Source organism: Ailuropoda melanoleuca, chromosome 8 (genome assembly GCF_002007445.2).
Source record: "Ailuropoda melanoleuca isolate Jingjing chromosome 8, ASM200744v2, whole genome shotgun sequence".
NCBI classification, from domain to species: Eukaryota; Metazoa; Chordata; class Mammalia; order Carnivora; family Ursidae; genus Ailuropoda; species Ailuropoda melanoleuca.
Window position 1 is genome coordinate 84869092 of NC_048225.1, and position 16549 is coordinate 84885640.

General features: G+C 40.1%; 1 long non-coding RNA gene across 2 annotated transcripts in view; it reads left to right on the plus strand.

Annotated features, from left to right (window-relative positions):
- The window catches only part of LOC105238383, a 45196-nt gene that overhangs the window by 23512 nt on the left and 5135 nt on the right, over positions 1 to 16549 (plus strand). Inside the window, exons 2-4 of one of the 2 annotated variants that reach the window (XR_002143042.2) lie at positions 8170 to 8321; positions 9794 to 9871; positions 14172 to 14218. This is a non-coding gene — a long non-coding RNA (uncharacterized LOC105238383). Of the gene's footprint in view, positions 1 to 8169; positions 8322 to 9793; positions 9872 to 14171; positions 14219 to 16549 lie in introns of those variants that run through there. The other variant, XR_004627275.1, reaches the window with a different exon arrangement.

The following is a 16549-nucleotide window of genomic DNA, read 5'->3' on the forward strand; positions in this document are numbered from 1 at the left end:
GGGGCAGAGGGAGAGAGACTCTTAAGCAGAAGTAGCCTCCATGCCCAGCACGGTGCTGTGATGTGGGCTCGACCCCACAACCCTGAGACCATGATCTGAGCCGAAATCAAGAGTTGGACACTTGACCAACTGAGCCACCCAGGCATCTCTCTCACTGAGGGTACTACTATTAGGTGTGAAGTAGATGGTGTGGTTTTTTAATTTTCTACAAACAGTAATCCAAGCCAGGCTCCAGAAGATGAAAAAGAGAGAGAGAGAGAGAAAAGAATAAAGAAAAAAGAAAATGGAGACAAAAGGTCCAAGGGCAGTAAAATAAAAAATAACTCTTGGAGAATTTTGAGAAAAGTGGATTGTTTCAAGGCTGATATTTATTTGAAAATGAGAAATAGCATTAGATATATGTAGTGAATTTTGCAGGTATGGTTCAGTGCTAAAGCCTTTAGTATATTTCATTTAACAGCCTCATAATCTGTTAACTAGCTAAGTGATTTTTATTTTTATGTATTTATGCAGCAAAGTAAATGGCTATTTAAGTGCTTTTTGATGTGTGAAGTAATGTACTTTTTAATTGCCACTTGTAAGTGTCCCTAATTTAGTGAAATCTCTCCCCTGGCTGTTGATGGTTTTGCTTCTCTGATAAGGCAGAGAACATTTATTTGCTTGTTGGTATCCAAGGGTATTATAATGATCCTTTATAAGCATGGTGATAAGGGATTCAGTAATGATATGCAAATAGATAAATATGAAGATATATATGAATTGTAGCAAGGTGAAAAAATTCTCTTTGTAGATGGCACTGGAATTTATCTTAGGGAATTGTCTTACTTTAGGAGATACTTTAATTAACTGTTTGGAGTGGAAGGTGAGAATCTCAGCAGGGTCAGCATGAGAAAAGAGAACAAAAGAAATGGCATATTGCTCAGTACAAGAAAGGAACAGAGTCCAGAAGGAGAGGAAGGAGAGAGAATAACTAAACAACACGGAGAGGTAAAAGATCTTTTGAAAGGATCTCTGATACTCTGAAGCCATTTGCTTTTCTGTGATGTAAAATCCATCTTTCTCCTAGAACTTTCAGTAAAAGTGACTGACTGCTCACACTAATTACCTATGGAAATTTTGTGGGTTTTTTTGGGGTTTTTTAAGGAAATTAGGAGAAAGCAATGGGTTTTGCAACAGGATCCACATGTATGGAACAGAAATGACACATGTGGGACAGTGAAGCCTTCCATTACTCGAATTAATTCAGCAGAAGAAAAATTTGAAGCAAAATAAAAGAAAAATGTTGTACCAGACACCTGTTAAAATCAGCAAGACAGATTTTCTTCAGTACTAGTGCAGTAGGGCAGAGACTGCAATATATCCTGAAGTTGAAGGGTTTTTTTAAATGCTGGGGTGTACAAAAGGAAAAGTACCAATGGATGTGAATGGGGGAGGTTTAGTCCATAAGATTAGGCTGTGTTTGGTAACTGGTGCTTAAGCTCCTACTCTCCCACAGAGTCTAGGAGACAGGGGTCCTATCTTCCTTGGTGACTGCACTTCAAAGGCATGGCTCCCAGGTCCTTGAGAAAGGGATTCCTAAATTGCAGAAGACACATCTCAAAAAGACAGAGAAAGGATTTACAATGCCAACTTTTCTAAAGTAAATCAGGGGCCTAAGAAAGGGGAGGTCAGGGGCCTATGATCAGGTTTTGGCTGAGAATAAACCTTTCAGCAGCATTGTGCTTTCTCAAGCAGGAGCTTCAGGGGCTGGGGTCATCATCCTAGCGACATAACCTTGAGCTCTTAAACACTATGGTAGTGTTTCTTCAAGTCTTTTAATGTGGGGGATAGATGAAATTGTTCATACTGAAAGTTGCAGTTCTTATAGGCCAAGATTGAAGCCCACTTGAAAAGGAGCCTGACTAAAAAGTTTGGGTAAATTTTGTCAGAGCCAGGTGACCATGAGTATGATCTCCCCAGAAATTTTCAGGGATCTTGAGGAAGATACTGGAAATTCTACTAGGGCAATGAATATTTGAGCTGATCCATTCTGTATTTAATATTTGAGGATCCCAGTTGACATCTCCTTTACAGGTAAGGTATTCCTGGTTTTGCTGAAGCTTCATAGGGAATATATTTATGCATATTTAAAGAGTTATTAGGAGAGGGGTGCCTGGGTGGCTCAGTTGGTTAAGCATCTGACTCTTGATTTCAGCTCAGGTCATGATCTCTAGATTGTGAGATCAAGACCCACGTTGGGCTCTGCCCCTCCCGCCCCCCAAAAAAGAGTTATTAGAATAAATAATCCACTTAAATCAGTATGATTATATAAATTGTATTTCTCTTTATCATAATATTTTAGGGATTTATCCATTTCACCTAAATTTCCAAATTTTTGACATAAAGTTCATAATATTATCTTATTAATTTAATTTTTATTTACAAACACACAGGTGGCCTTTATTTCACAAAATTTGTATCTATTAAAATTGTTTTTTATACAACTTTTACTGTATATTGCTATTTAAATGAAAAACGATTGGCAAATTCACAAATTACATTCTTTAAGTTATTTCTTCTACTTTGAGGAAATGTAAATGTAGGAAAGTATTAGTTCCCAAGTCTGGGTCAGTGAATCTATCTTGCCTGAATTTGGATTTGCACATTAGGTTGGGTATTTATTACACCAAAGGGAGCTTTTTTTTTTTTTTTTTTTTAAGATTTTATTTATTTATTTGACAAGAGATAGAGACAGCCAGCGAGAGAGGGAACACAAGCAGGGGGAGTGGGAGAGGAAGAAGCAGGCTCATAGCCGAAGAGCCTGATGTGGGGCTCGATCCCATAACGCCGAGATCACGCGCTGAGCCGAAGGCAGACGCTTAACCGCTGTGCCACCCAGGCGCCCCGCAAAGGGAGCTTTTGAATCATTGGTTGCCTTGCTCTGGTAGAAGCTTAGTTTTTGCAGGTTCTTAAGTGTACTTTTCCCCAGTCCTTTACCAAATCAGTAACCCAGTTCCTAAAAGCCATGGCTTTTTGAAGTCTATTATCATTAGGAAGGATGTGAAAGTAAAGAATCCAAGCAAGAATCTTAGGGGATAAGACTTTAAAAAAAAAAGAAGAAGAAGGAAATTTCTACATGAGGCCTACATAGTTCAAATAGATTGAGGAGCGGAATACGCAGTTTCTTTTAGGGGAGAACCAAGTCTGTTTGACAAATACTTTTTCTTTTTCAACATCTTGATTGAGGTATTACTAGTTTGCTCTGCTGCCAGAATAAAACCAATATATGTCTCAATCAAATCTCCTCTCAAGGACACCAGTCAGACTGGATTAGGGTGTATCCTAATCACCTCAGTTTAACCTGTTTAAAGGCCTTATCACCAGGGCCACCTGGGTGGTTCAGTCAATTAGGCAGCCAACTCTTGGTTTGGGCTCAGATTATGATCTTGCAGTTGTGGGATCGAGCCGCTGCCCCACCCCCCACCGTAGGGAGTGGTGTCTGCTTCAGATTCTCTTTCCCTCTGCCCCTCCCTCTGCTTATGTGTGCATTCTCCCTCGCTCCCTCAAATAAATAAATAAAATCTTTTTTTTTAAAGATTTTATTTATTTATTTGACAGAGAGAGACAGCCAGCGAGAGAGGGAACCAAGCAGGGGGAGTGGGAGAGGAAGAAGCAGGCTCCCAGCCAAGGAGCCTGATGTGGGGCTCGATCCCAGAACACCAGGATCACGCCCTGAGCCGAAGGCAGATTCTTAACGACTGAGACACCCAGACACCCCAATAAATAAAATCTTAAACAACAACAGAAAGGCCCAGTCACAAATACAGTCACATTCTGTGGTACAGGAGTTTAGGGCTGTTCAAATATGAAATCTGAGGAAAAAATTCAGCTCGTAATCTACATGCCATAAAATTCATCCATTTAAAAGCATACAATTCAGTATTTTCAGTATATTCAGGGTAGTGCTACCACACCACAATATAAATTTAGAACATTTTTATCACCCCCCCAAAGTAACCCCATGCCACTGGCGAAGGATAATTGGAAGAAAAGGGGGCAGGAACAACAGAGCACCCACCCTAAGAGGAAACCACCCTTAAAAGGATTTTACCCTCCACCCTTTTCCACATGATAGATAGATGACAAAAGCCTGATTGGATGAAAGGCGCAGGGAGGGTTAATCAGATTAAAACAGCCCTCCAAGGAGCCCATAAAAACCCCTAGACTTATTAGAAACCCTGATGGCAATGCTTTCAGGTCCCCTTCCTCCTCAGGAACCTTGTACTATCACTTTGCTATGGCTTAATTAATAAGCCTTGCCTTGCTGCCCGCACCCTGTCTGGTCTGCCTCTTCAATCTTCAAAGTCGTGTGACCAAGAACCATGGGCACTGACTGAGAAAAATTCAAAATCCTATAACACCATGAGTAGTCACTCATTAACCACCACACCAGCCCCAGGCAATCACAAATCCGCCTCCTGTTTCTATAGATTTGCTTAGTCTGGATTTTTCATATAAAAGAAAATATATAATTATGTGGTCTTTCGTGATTGGCTTCTTTCAGCTAGCATAACATTTTGGTGGTTCATTCACGTTTAGCAATACTTATCAATACTCCATTCCTCTTTATTGCAAAATAATATTCCATTGTATGGATATACCACATTTTATTTTCTATTCATCAGTTTTTGGATGTGTGGTTTATTTCACTTTTTTGGCTATTATGAACGATATTGCTATGAACATTTATGAACGAGTTTTCACGTAGACATATGTTTTCCTTTCTCTTGGATACCTATGAGTAGAACTGCTGGACTGTATGGTAACTCTCTGTCTAACATTTTGAGGAACAGCCAGTGTCAGTGTTTTCCAAAGTGACTGCACTGGTTTACATTCCCACTAGCAATAAATAAGGGTCCCAATTTCTCCAAATCCTCACCAACACTTGTTATTGTCTATCTTTTTTGATTATAGCCATCCTGCTTGGTGTGAAGTAGTATGTCATTGTGGTTTTGATATCCATTTTCCTACTGACTAATGATGCTGAGCGTCTTTTCATTTACTCATTGGTCATTTGCGTATCTTTTTTGAGAAATGTCTATTCAATGTTTATTAACTTTGAAATGTCTGTAGCAACTGTATTTTGTCCCCTTTTTTATCCTATTATTTATTCCTTCTTTTTAAAATCCATATCAACAGGGTTTATTTATTAATTTTTCATCTTTTCAAGGAAGCATCTGGCTGTGTTGACACTATTATATGTGTTTTTTTTTCTAGTTCACTATTTTTTTGTTATTTTATTATTTTCTCCCTTCTCCTTGTTTAGGTTTATTTTGCTGTAATTTTTCCCAACTTCTTTTTTTTTTTTAAGAATTTATTTATTTATTTGAGAGAGAAGGAGAGAACAGGGTGGGGGGGAGGAGCAGAGGGAGAAGGAGAGAGAGAGAATCTCAGGCAGACTCCCTGCTGAACATGGATCCTGACATGGAGCTGGATTTCATGACCCCAAGATTATGACCTGAGCCAAAGTCAAGAGTTGGATGTTTAACCAACTGAGCCACCTAGGTGCCCCTCTTTCCAACCTCTTGAGAAGTCTGGTTAACTCATAAATTTCCAACATGTTGTATTTTATGATTTATGGGTTTAAAGCTGCATATTTTCCTTTGGCTACTTAGCAGCATCCTTTAAGTTTTGATTCATGATTCATAAAATTTAAAAGTTTCCATAATTTTTTTTTGGTCCATGGATTATTTAGTATATGGAGAATTTTTGTGACTACTACTTGTGTGCTGGAAGAAAAAGCATGTAGTTTGTAGTTATTGGGTGTAGTGTTCTACATAGTCCATTAGATTACATTTGTTATTGTTATTCAGATCTTCTATAGACTTCTATATTTTCTTTGGCTTCTTTAATTCAGCAAAATTAATAAATTTATAGATCCAGAAGCTTAGTAAGTATGTTTGTCACAAGGCGTAACAATATCTTGAGATAGATGATGTATAATGAGAAGCTTAACTTTTCAATCAATAACAATCATTTGAGTAAGAGGATAATCATAATGCTTATCTCCAAGAATTAAAAGCATCCAGAATACCTTTTTATTGGGGTCAGAAGTTGAACTGATAACTTTTAAGCTTTGGGGGCAAAAATATTAACATGAAGGCAATCAGGAGTAATAGGCAAGTGCCTCAACTATCCGGCATAAGTATTTGGGGACCTTGGTCCTCTATATATCTTCCCTCCTTTTGCACTACTTACTTACATCTCTTGGATTCACTCCTATTATCCCTCCAGTCTCAGGGCCTCCAAAGAAGCTACCCTGCTCATACAAAGCTTGTGTTAATAGAATATAGCATCTATCACTGGCTTCTGAGTATTTCATTCATTCCATCTGAATGTTCCTCTTCCTCTGTCATCAGCCTCTCTGTCTTCCCTTGCTTGATGACCTGTTTTTGATGTGCTTCTCTGGCTCATGCTCTTTATTCTCCTTCAGATAGTAACTATGTATAGAGATACCCCTGTGACCCTCATGGCCTGTGGAACTATTCAGGCAGACCTAGACCTATTTCCTACCAGGCCTTCCCATCAGAAGAAGGAATATTCTGTTGGATAAATATTCTGTTGGATTCATCCATAAGTCTGGATACCCTATGCTATCTGTTTCCCAGATGAAGATTTGCCTGGCACCCTCCAGCTCTCGGATACTCGTCTGCTCAGTAGAATTCTTGGCTAATGGATCATGTTTTCTGCATTCAGTTTTCAGTTCTGGTTTACCAGTTGATTTGTGTCCTCCTGGCAGGCTCCAGCATGTGAGCCATAATAACAATCCTACTATACCCACAGGAGCTATTCTCCCTGCTCTTATTTCCTTGATTATAAAAAAGGCACACTATATAAAAAAGAATGAAGTTCTGATATATACTACAACATGGGTGAACCTTGAAGACATGTTTTTTTATTTATTTGTTTTTTTAGATTTTATTTATTTGACAGAGACAGTGAGAGAGGGAATACAAGCAGGGGGAGCTGGAGAGGGAGAAGCTGAGCAGGGAGCCTGACTCGGCTGGATCCCAGGACGCTGGGGTCATGACCTGAGCCAAAGGCAGACGCTTAACGACTGAGCCACCCAGCGACCCCTAAAGACACTTAAATGAAATAAGCCAGATGCAGAAGAACAAATACTATGAGATCCCATTCATATAAGGTGCCTAGAATAGGTAAATTCATAGAGACAGAAGGTAGACAAGAAGTTACCCGGGGCTTGGTTTGGGGGCAATGGGGAGCCACTGTTTAATGGTTACAGGGTTTCGGTTTGGAGTAATGAAAAAGTTTCGGAAATACATAGTGGTGATGGTTGCACACATGGTGACTATAATTAATGCCACCAAATTGTATAGTGGTTAAAATGGTAAATTTAATGACATGCATAATTAATCACAATAAAACAAAACAGCACAATAATATGTCCTTGACCCTCTACAATGCCTCGCAGGGCTGCTCTCTTTTCGTCTGCCTCTTAAATATTAGGGCTCAGCAGCCTTTGGCCTTTGGTTCTCTTCATTTATTGTCCTGCCCTCTTCCTCTGGGGAATCTCATCCTGTTTGCTAATGACTAAACCTATAGTTTAGCCTAAATTCTCTCCCAAGCCGCAGATCCCAGTTATTAAGTGATCATGTGAAATCTCATCATCCCCCAACTGAACTCATCCTCTTCCTCCCACACGCAGTTTTTCCCTTTGTACACAGTCAGCCTTCTGCTCTCTGCTAGCCAGCTTCCCACCCGGGACACTCCCTTTACCCACACCCAGCCCCTCACAAAGCCCTGTCTATCTCACTTCACCCCGTGCAATGCTCTGCCCTTACGCCACAGCCAAGCCAAACTAAATTTGACTCTGTGCCTTTGGAAATCTCCTTCTACTTGGAATATTTTAGGATGAGTGTCCTTGCTTTGGTCTCAGTTCTCTTTACCCTCAAATTCTCTGCCCCCTCCACTTCAGAGACCCACGTGGAAATTCAGCTTCTGGGTCAGGCTGTTTGTTACCTTCTCTGTGTAATCAGTCCCTTTCTCTCTAGCAGAATCATCTCCTGTCCTTCGTTGGTGTTCTTGGAAATCATTGTAAATGGAATCATTTTATAAAACATGTTGCAATGCATTGTAGTTATTTACTTGTCTGATGCTCTCCCCTAACAGGCTCTAATCATAGACGCGGGGGCTGGGTCCACGTCTTGTGTGCCACCAGGTCAGTGGTAGATGCTCCTTAGAGAGCTACAGCATCTGCATATATAAACTTTCAGAGAACTACGTGTGCTTTCAACACTTGAGGTTCACATGCTTTCAGCAAGGTCAGTTCGTATCATGTTTTATTCTCTCTTCGCCGTAGATACTGCTCACTGGCTGTCACCCAGTCACTCAGAGCATTGTTGTAATTGCACTTCCCTCTAGCTTTTTGTGGCCTCTCCAGATGCCGTCTTGTTTGCTCAAATTTCATAGTTTTCTTTTTTTTTAAACATGGGGTTTTGGGGTTTTTTGTTTTTTAAGATTTTATTTATTTATTTGACAGAGAGACAGACAGCCAGCCAGGGAGGGAACACAAGCAGGGGGAGTGGAGACAAAGAAGCAGGCTCCCAGCAGAACAGGGAGCCCAATACAAGGGCTCGATCCCAGGACCCTGGGATCATGCCCTGGGCAGAAGGCAGACTCTTAACGACTGAGCCACCCAGGCACCCCTCAAATTTCATAGGTTTTTGTGGAGGTTTTTTTTATGATTTTATATTTAAGTAATCTCTGCCCCCAACGTGGGGCTCAAACTCACAATCCCAAGATCATGGGTTGCATGCTCTACCAAATGAGCCAGCCAAGTGCCCCAAATTTCATAGGTGTTAAACTTATTGGGACACATCTGATAGATATTGCAACACAATCTGCATATAAGCTAAAGCCTGGGGAAAAAAAATCCTGGGGGACCCCTGAAATTAGTGCTTCAGTGTTTAAAGTTGCATCACTTTCTCATTGTCTCATTTAATGATGATTTAGTGCAGTCTCAAAGCAATAAATCACATGTGTTTTTAAAATTACAATGACCCACAATTAATTTTATTTTTTTAAATGGTGGATCTTTTTGTACTATAATTAGAGATTGTAGGATTCCAAAGCAGATTTGGAATTTGTGTCTCTGAATAAATGCTATCAAAGGGACAGATGCAGACTTCTAATTACTTCACTCTTTTTTTCTTTTAAGTGAAGAGCTCTTTTTTTTTTTTTTTTAAGATGTTATGTATTTGTGAGAGAGAGAGGAAGAGAGAGAGGGAACATGAGCACTCAAGCAGAGGGAGCAACAGGTAGAGGGAGAAGGCAGCTCCCCACTGAGCAGGAAGCCCGATGCGGGACTCAGTCCCAGGACCCTGGGATCATGACCTGAGCTGAAGGCAAACGCTTAACCAACTGAGCCACCTAGGCATCCCGTGAAGAACTCTTTTTTTAAAAAAATCTTTATTTTTTATTATTTTTATTATTTTATTTATTTTTTAAGTGATCTCTGTGCCCACTATGGGACTTGTACTCAGGACCCTGAGATCAAGAGTCTCATGCTTCACACCTGAGCCAGCCAGGTGCCCCTACTTCAATCTTTCTATTACTAGTTTATTTTTAATCTGTTGCAAATGGCATAGCTGTTGTATCAGTCATGGCTCTCCCAAGAAACAGAAGTAATTATATGTGTAATTATATATATAAAATATATATAATATAGGATCTTAATAAAATATAAATATTTATTTATTTGTTTGGCTTAAACAAGACATTTATTTTCTTACAGTTCTGGAGGCTGGAAGTTCTCCCTCCCTGACTTGTAGATGACCACCCTCTTGCTGCCTATTCGCATGGTCTTTTTTCTGTGAGTGCACATCCCTGGTGTCCGGATATGTCTATGTATATTTATATAAGGTTTATGTGATCAGAGCAGCTTCGTTTAGAGGTATGGAGACTGAAGAGACAATAGGAGTGAATAAACAAGAAATAAGTGGAGCAAAGTAGTCAGGGTGTAGAGGACCAAGGTGCCCAAATATTTATGTCAGATAGTTGGATCACCTGCCTCTTGTTTCCAATAGCCCCTGAAGAGTGTTCTGGAACCCAATTTCAATGTGGGGAGGGGTTTTCCCATGCATCTTGGACAGCAGCAGGTCATACTACAATTCAACTGAACTGTGACACTGTCTACACCCAGAGATAGCATCAGATTCTACAGGGTAGGAGCTCAGTCCCGCAAGACTGCTCCACCTCCCGTCCCCACTTCTGAAGCTAGTCACAAATCCAGGTTGGTACCTGTACTCCTAATCAGTTGGCTGTGAATGAGAGGTTCCCACAACCCTTTCCTTGGGTTTGAGTAATTTGGAAAAGATGCATAGGTCAAGGCATGGGGAAAGGGCAAGGAGCTCCCAGGCCCTCCCCTGAGCCCTCCACTCTCCCAGCATCTTCCCAGGTCCACTAACTGGTAAGCTCTTTGAACCCTCTCCATTGGGGTCTTAATGGAGGCTTCATTACATAGGCACGTTCAATTAAACCACTGACCAGTCACTGGAGATTGAACTCAATCTCCAACCCCTCTCCCTCCCTGAAGGTTGGGGGTGGGGGGGTGAGGGTGGGACTGAAAGTTCCAACCTTCTAATCACAGGGTTGTCTCCCCTGGCAACCATCCCCCATCCTTTGGTTACCTAAGGCTTCCCAAAGTCACTCATTAACATAACAAAAGGCATCTTTATTCTTATCACTTAGGAAATTCTAAGGGTTTTAGGAGCTCTCTGCCAGAAACAAAGTCCAAATATATATTTCCTACTATAAATCACAGTATCACAGCCACCATATTAATATTTTTACCCCCACAGCTTAAAATATATAGTGCAACTTCTGATCAGAAAAGAAGGTATTCTAAATGCTTTTAATCCTTGCAGATGATCGTTATGAATATCCCTTCACCCAAATGATTAAAAATTTATATATATTATATAAATATCCTTTATATATATAAATAAATATGAAGAGATTTATTTTAAGGAATTGGTTCATGCTATGATGGGGGCAGTAGGTATGAAATTCATGGGGCAGTCCAGCAGGCTGGAAACTCAGGAAGGGTTTCTGTGTTATAATGTTGAAGCAGAATTCCTTCCTCTCTTGAAGTCTTCAATTTTTTCTCTTTAGACTTTCAACTGATTGAATGAGGCCCACCCACATTATGGAGAGTAGTTTCCTTTACGTAAAGTCAGCTGATTGTGGATGTTAATCACATCGACAAAATCTTCACAGCAACATCTAGACTAGTGTTTGACCAAAAAGCAGAACACCGTAGTCTAACCAAATTGACACATAAAATTTAACCATTAGAGCTGCCTTATTCGATATATTCATTATCGTAGGATGACAAAAAGCAATAGTATATTCCTTCATTGTGTCTCTAACTTCTCCCACAAAAGCTCTGGATAGTAGATCAAAGACAAGTCTACCAAGGTAAATCCTAGTGGAATTCCTGACTATTATGTTGTAGGTCCTTTTTGGAGCAGCTACAGTGGGAACTGTATGATGTTTTTATTTAAAAAGAGATCAGAAATATGTACAGAGGCATTGCTCTGTTAGTTATTTTTACCATACCCTACAATTTGGCTTCCAAGTGAGAATACCTGGTTGAGGGACACAGTTAATTTTGAACTTAGATAGGCAGAGTTCAGGCTATTTATTGAACTGTAGATACAATATTTTAGGATTTGCTAATTCCCATAATTGAACAGTTTGTGCTCCACTTCTAGAAGATAACACCTTCTCAAGTAATTGTTGAGAGGATTAAATAATGTTTTAAAGTGTCCAGTACAGTGCCTCAGATGTAGTAGGCATTCAGTAAATGTTTTCTTCACCCATCCTACAGTAGTTCTCAGAACTGCCCATGAGCAACAGCTCCTATAGCCCATGAACTGGATAAGAGAACCCTCTTTCTTTGTCTCTGAACTTTCCATGAACCCCCAGCATCTTGTTCTCTTTCTTTTGGCTATGCAAGGCTGCAGAAGCAGAAAGAGAATTACTTTCCTGCCATTTTCTCTCATGCATGTGCATCCATCCATCCATCCATCCAAAAATCCTTTCCTGAATGCCTTCATGCTCGGGGCATCCTGGCAGTTACTGGGGATACAATACTAATCACTTGCTGTGACCTTTGTTCTTCAGGGGCTCACAGAAGATGATGGGGTGACCAGGATTGCTCACACAGAAACAAATAGAACACAAAGAGGTAGATTTAGGGTTCTGATAGCTTCATATTTAATTGTAGAAAGGATAATGATGTCTGCCAAGTATCCAGTAAATAATATTTTATAGCTTAAGAAAAATCAACATACTAAAATGGGAAGAGAGAACAATAAGTGATGAAAAATGTCTTAATGACAAAAAATTATTGTTGGCATTTATATTATCCATCAACAATGGTGTAGGAAAGAACTTTAGGGTTCGAAACCAACGGCCAAGAAAGAATTCCTGAGAAGTCTTTGGTGCAAAAAGGTGGTTTTACTAAAGCACGGGTCAGGGCCCATGAGCAGAAAGAGCTGCAGTGGGGGTCATGAGAAGTGGCCCATTATATATTTTCAAGTTGGGAGGGGGTTAGGGATAGCACAAGTCTCTAAAGGATTTTGGAAACAAGGTGTTGTTGGTTTTTTTTTTTAAGATTTTATTTATTTATTTGACAGAGAGAGAGACAGCCAGCGAGAGAGGGAACACAAGCAGGGGGAGCGGGAGAGGAAGAAGCAGGCTCCCAGCGGAAGAGCCTGATGTGGGGCTCGATCCCATAACTCTGGGATCATGCCCTGAGCCGAAGGCAGATGCTTAGCGACTGAGCCACACAGGCGCCCCTGGAAACAAGGTCTCCAGGACCTTGAGGGGGCTAGCTATTGTTAGGAAAAGTCATTTATTACCGTTTAATAAAACCTTAGTCATGACACCCTTCAGATATATATCGGTGGGCCATATGCTTGGGGGATGATTGCCAACATGTATCTTGGGGGGTTTAGAGGTAAAGGAAATTTCTAAAAGAATTTTATATGTTCAAGTAGACTTATAGGATCCTGGGGTCGGGGGAAGCTAGGATTGTCTTTTGCCTTTAAGCAAAGTATCAACATCCAGGCAATTGAATCCCTAGACGAATGTCACTCTGCCTATGTCAAGGACTTGTCAATGGGCTGTAGGTAGTAAGGAAATTTAATAATTCTTCTTCTGCCTTTGTTTCCCACGTCACATTATGTCCCATCTGATAGATGGACCAGTTTAAATGCCTTAAGTGTAACTTAGAATGACCAAACTAAAACTTAGGGGAGGAGCTTTTGCTTTAAACTTCTTGCAACTTTGATAACCGCAGCACATTAGGTCCAGTGCTAGCCAACCTTTACTGTGGACTCACTTTGATTTCTAACACCGAGCGAAGTAGTGCGAGCATTCTGTTCTCAGTCCTCAAAATGACATTATGATCCCCGTCTTGGGACATGGGGAAATTGAGGCACAGAAAAGTTGAGTAGCTTGCCTCATGTCACTGGTAGGATGAGAGTTTGAACCCAGGAAGCCAGACTCCAGGACCCTTTTCACTACCATCTTATAGGGAATTTTTTTTTTTAAAGATTTTATTTATTTATTTGACAGAGAGATAGCCAGTGAGAGAGGGAACACAGCAGGGGAGTGGGAGAGGAAGAAACAGGCTCCCAGTGCAGGAGCCCGATGTGGGACTCGGTCCCGGAATGCCAGGATCACACCCTGAGCCGAAGGCAGACGCCTAACGACTGCGCTACCCAGGCACCCCTTATAGGGAAATTTTTTTTAACTGTCCCAAGATGCTGAGACATCATTGTGGTACATATGTAGTCACATTTTATTTTGTTAAAAAATAGGCAATACTCTCATTTGGTTAAAAATTTTAAAGGTATAAAAGGGTATACAGTAAAAAAGCTCTCCAACCAATAAACTTTCACGTGCTTATTAATTTTTCTTTTTGTACAAACAGCAGGCTACGCTGTGACCCATTCCATATCTTGTTTTCTTCCTTAAAAATGTATGCTAGAGATCTTTCTATGTTTTTACATAAAGTGCTTCTTCATTCTCTTTTATTTATTTATTTATTTATTTTTAAAGATTTTATTTTATTTATTTTTTTAATTTATTTTTTTCGACAGAGATAGAGCCAGCCAGCGAGAGAGGGAACACAAGCAGGGGAAGTGGGAGAGGAAGAAGCAGGCTCACAGCGGAGGAGCCCGATGTGGGGCTCGATCCCACAACGCCGGGATCACACCCCGAGCCGAAGGCAGACGCCCAACCACTGTGCCACCCAGGCGCCCCAAAAGATTTTATTTTTAAGCAATCTCTACACCCAACATGGGGCTCAAACCCACAGCCTCGAGATCAAGAGTTGCATGCTCCACAGACTGAACCAGCCAGGTTCTCCCTCATTCTCTTTTAATGCTTGCCTACTATTCTATTGTACGGATGTCCCACAATTTATTTACTCTGTCCACTACTATTGGACATTTAATTTTTTTCCCAAACATTTGTTTTTACAAGAGTAACTTTGTATTTCTCAAAATGTGAGTATTTAGTAGATTAATTTGTCTAATTCTTCAGTATTTAAAGATCTATTTTTAAAAATATATAATACATGTATATGCTTTAAAATCCCATATGTATAAAAGAATAAATTGTTAAAGGTCTTTTCTTTTCCTGTCTGTCCCCAACTTTACTGCAATTGTCAATCTGTTTTTAGTTTCTTTTGTATTCTTACAGATATTTCTATGCATGTACAAACAAGTATGTACATATATTTATCCATACCTTTTTATATAAATGGTGGCATGGTGTACATACTGTATCTTGTGTGGTTTTGGTTTAACTTAACACTAAATCATGAAGATCTTTCCATATCAGAACTTAAAGGAATTCTCCTTTTCTTAGATTGATTAATTGATTTTAAGTAGGCTCAATGCCTAACGTGGGGCTCGAACTCACCACCTTCAGGTCAAGAGTCGCGTGCTCTACTCACTGAGCCAGCCAGCCCCCCAGATTTTAAGGAAATGTTCATTCTTTTTGTTGTTTTTGCAGCTACAATAGTGTTCCATTTTATCATTGCTCCAAAATTTATTTAACTGGACTCTTGATGGACCTTTATCTGGTCTTTCAACCTTTTGTTTTTACAAATAATAACCGTGTACAAATGCCGCTTTACAAGTATACAAATAAGTCAATAGGATACATTCCTGAAGTGGAATTGGTACCTCAAGGAGTGTGCACATTTGTCATGTTGATAGATGTTGTCAAATTACTCTTCAGTTGAATCAATTTGCACTCTGGCCAGCAATTTATGAAGAGGGCCTGTTTCCCACACTTTCCCCAATAGAAGATGTCATCCAGGAAATAGTAACTCAGTGTAGTTTTACTGTGAAATTCTTCTCTTATGGGTAAGTTGAGATCTTTTCAGATATTTAAGAGCCATTTGTTTGTCAACACACACTATTCGTATCCTGTATCATTTCCTATTTTGGTGGTGGTGTTTCTAACAGGCTTAACAGAACTCTTATATGTTAGGAAAATTAGCCTTTCATCCCAGGTTCAAATTGCAAATTTCTCCAACTTTTCACTTGTCTTTTGACTTGTGATTTTTTTCTAATGAAGAATTTTTAATATTTATGGATCTATCAGTCTTTTCTTGTATGGCCTCTAGGATTTTTTTTTTAACGTTGCATTATGTTGATAATTAAATCAACATCTTTAAAATAAATCAGAAATCTAAGAAACTTTATAGTATAACACTAAAAAAAGAAAGAAACGTGATGGACATAAAGCCATAGTCTTGTACAACTTATATGGAGCATGAGGCGCCTGGGCGGCTCAGTCAGTGAAGCATCTGCCTTCCGCTCAGGTCATGATCTCAGGGTGGTGGGATCAGCCCTGCATCGAATCAACTGCTTCTGTTGGCTTGGGCCTGGAAATCAGGGGCTTTCTGCTCAGAGGGGAGTCTACTTCTCCCTCTGCCCTTCCCCACCCTCCTCCCCCTGCCCCTGGCCTCCCGGGCTCTCTCTCTCCTCAAATCAATCAATCAATCTTAAAAATAGAAACAAAACAAAAAGACAAAGTGTATGGAGCATGTACATGTTGTGAATACTTTTTTTTTTTCCCACATAAACATTGCAGCATGTCTTAGAGTATTATGGTTTATTCAACAGTTATCCCATCTACGGGAGGCCTCTAGATTTGGTGTCAAGCTTGGGAAGGAATTGCATAGCCTTGTCAGTACTTTTTAGAATATTTTGATTTATCCACTTTTTTTTTTTTAAAGATTTTATTTATTTATTTGACAGAGATAGAGACAGCCAGTGAAAGAGGGAACACAAGCAGGGGGAGTGGGAGAGGAAGAAGCAGGCTCATAGCAGAGGAGCCTGACGTGGGGCTCGATCCCACAACGCCGGGATCACACCCTGAGCCGAAGGCAGACGCTTAACCGCTGTGCCACCCAGGCGCCCCTGATTTATCCACTTTTGTGTAAAGTTTGAGCTTTATTTTT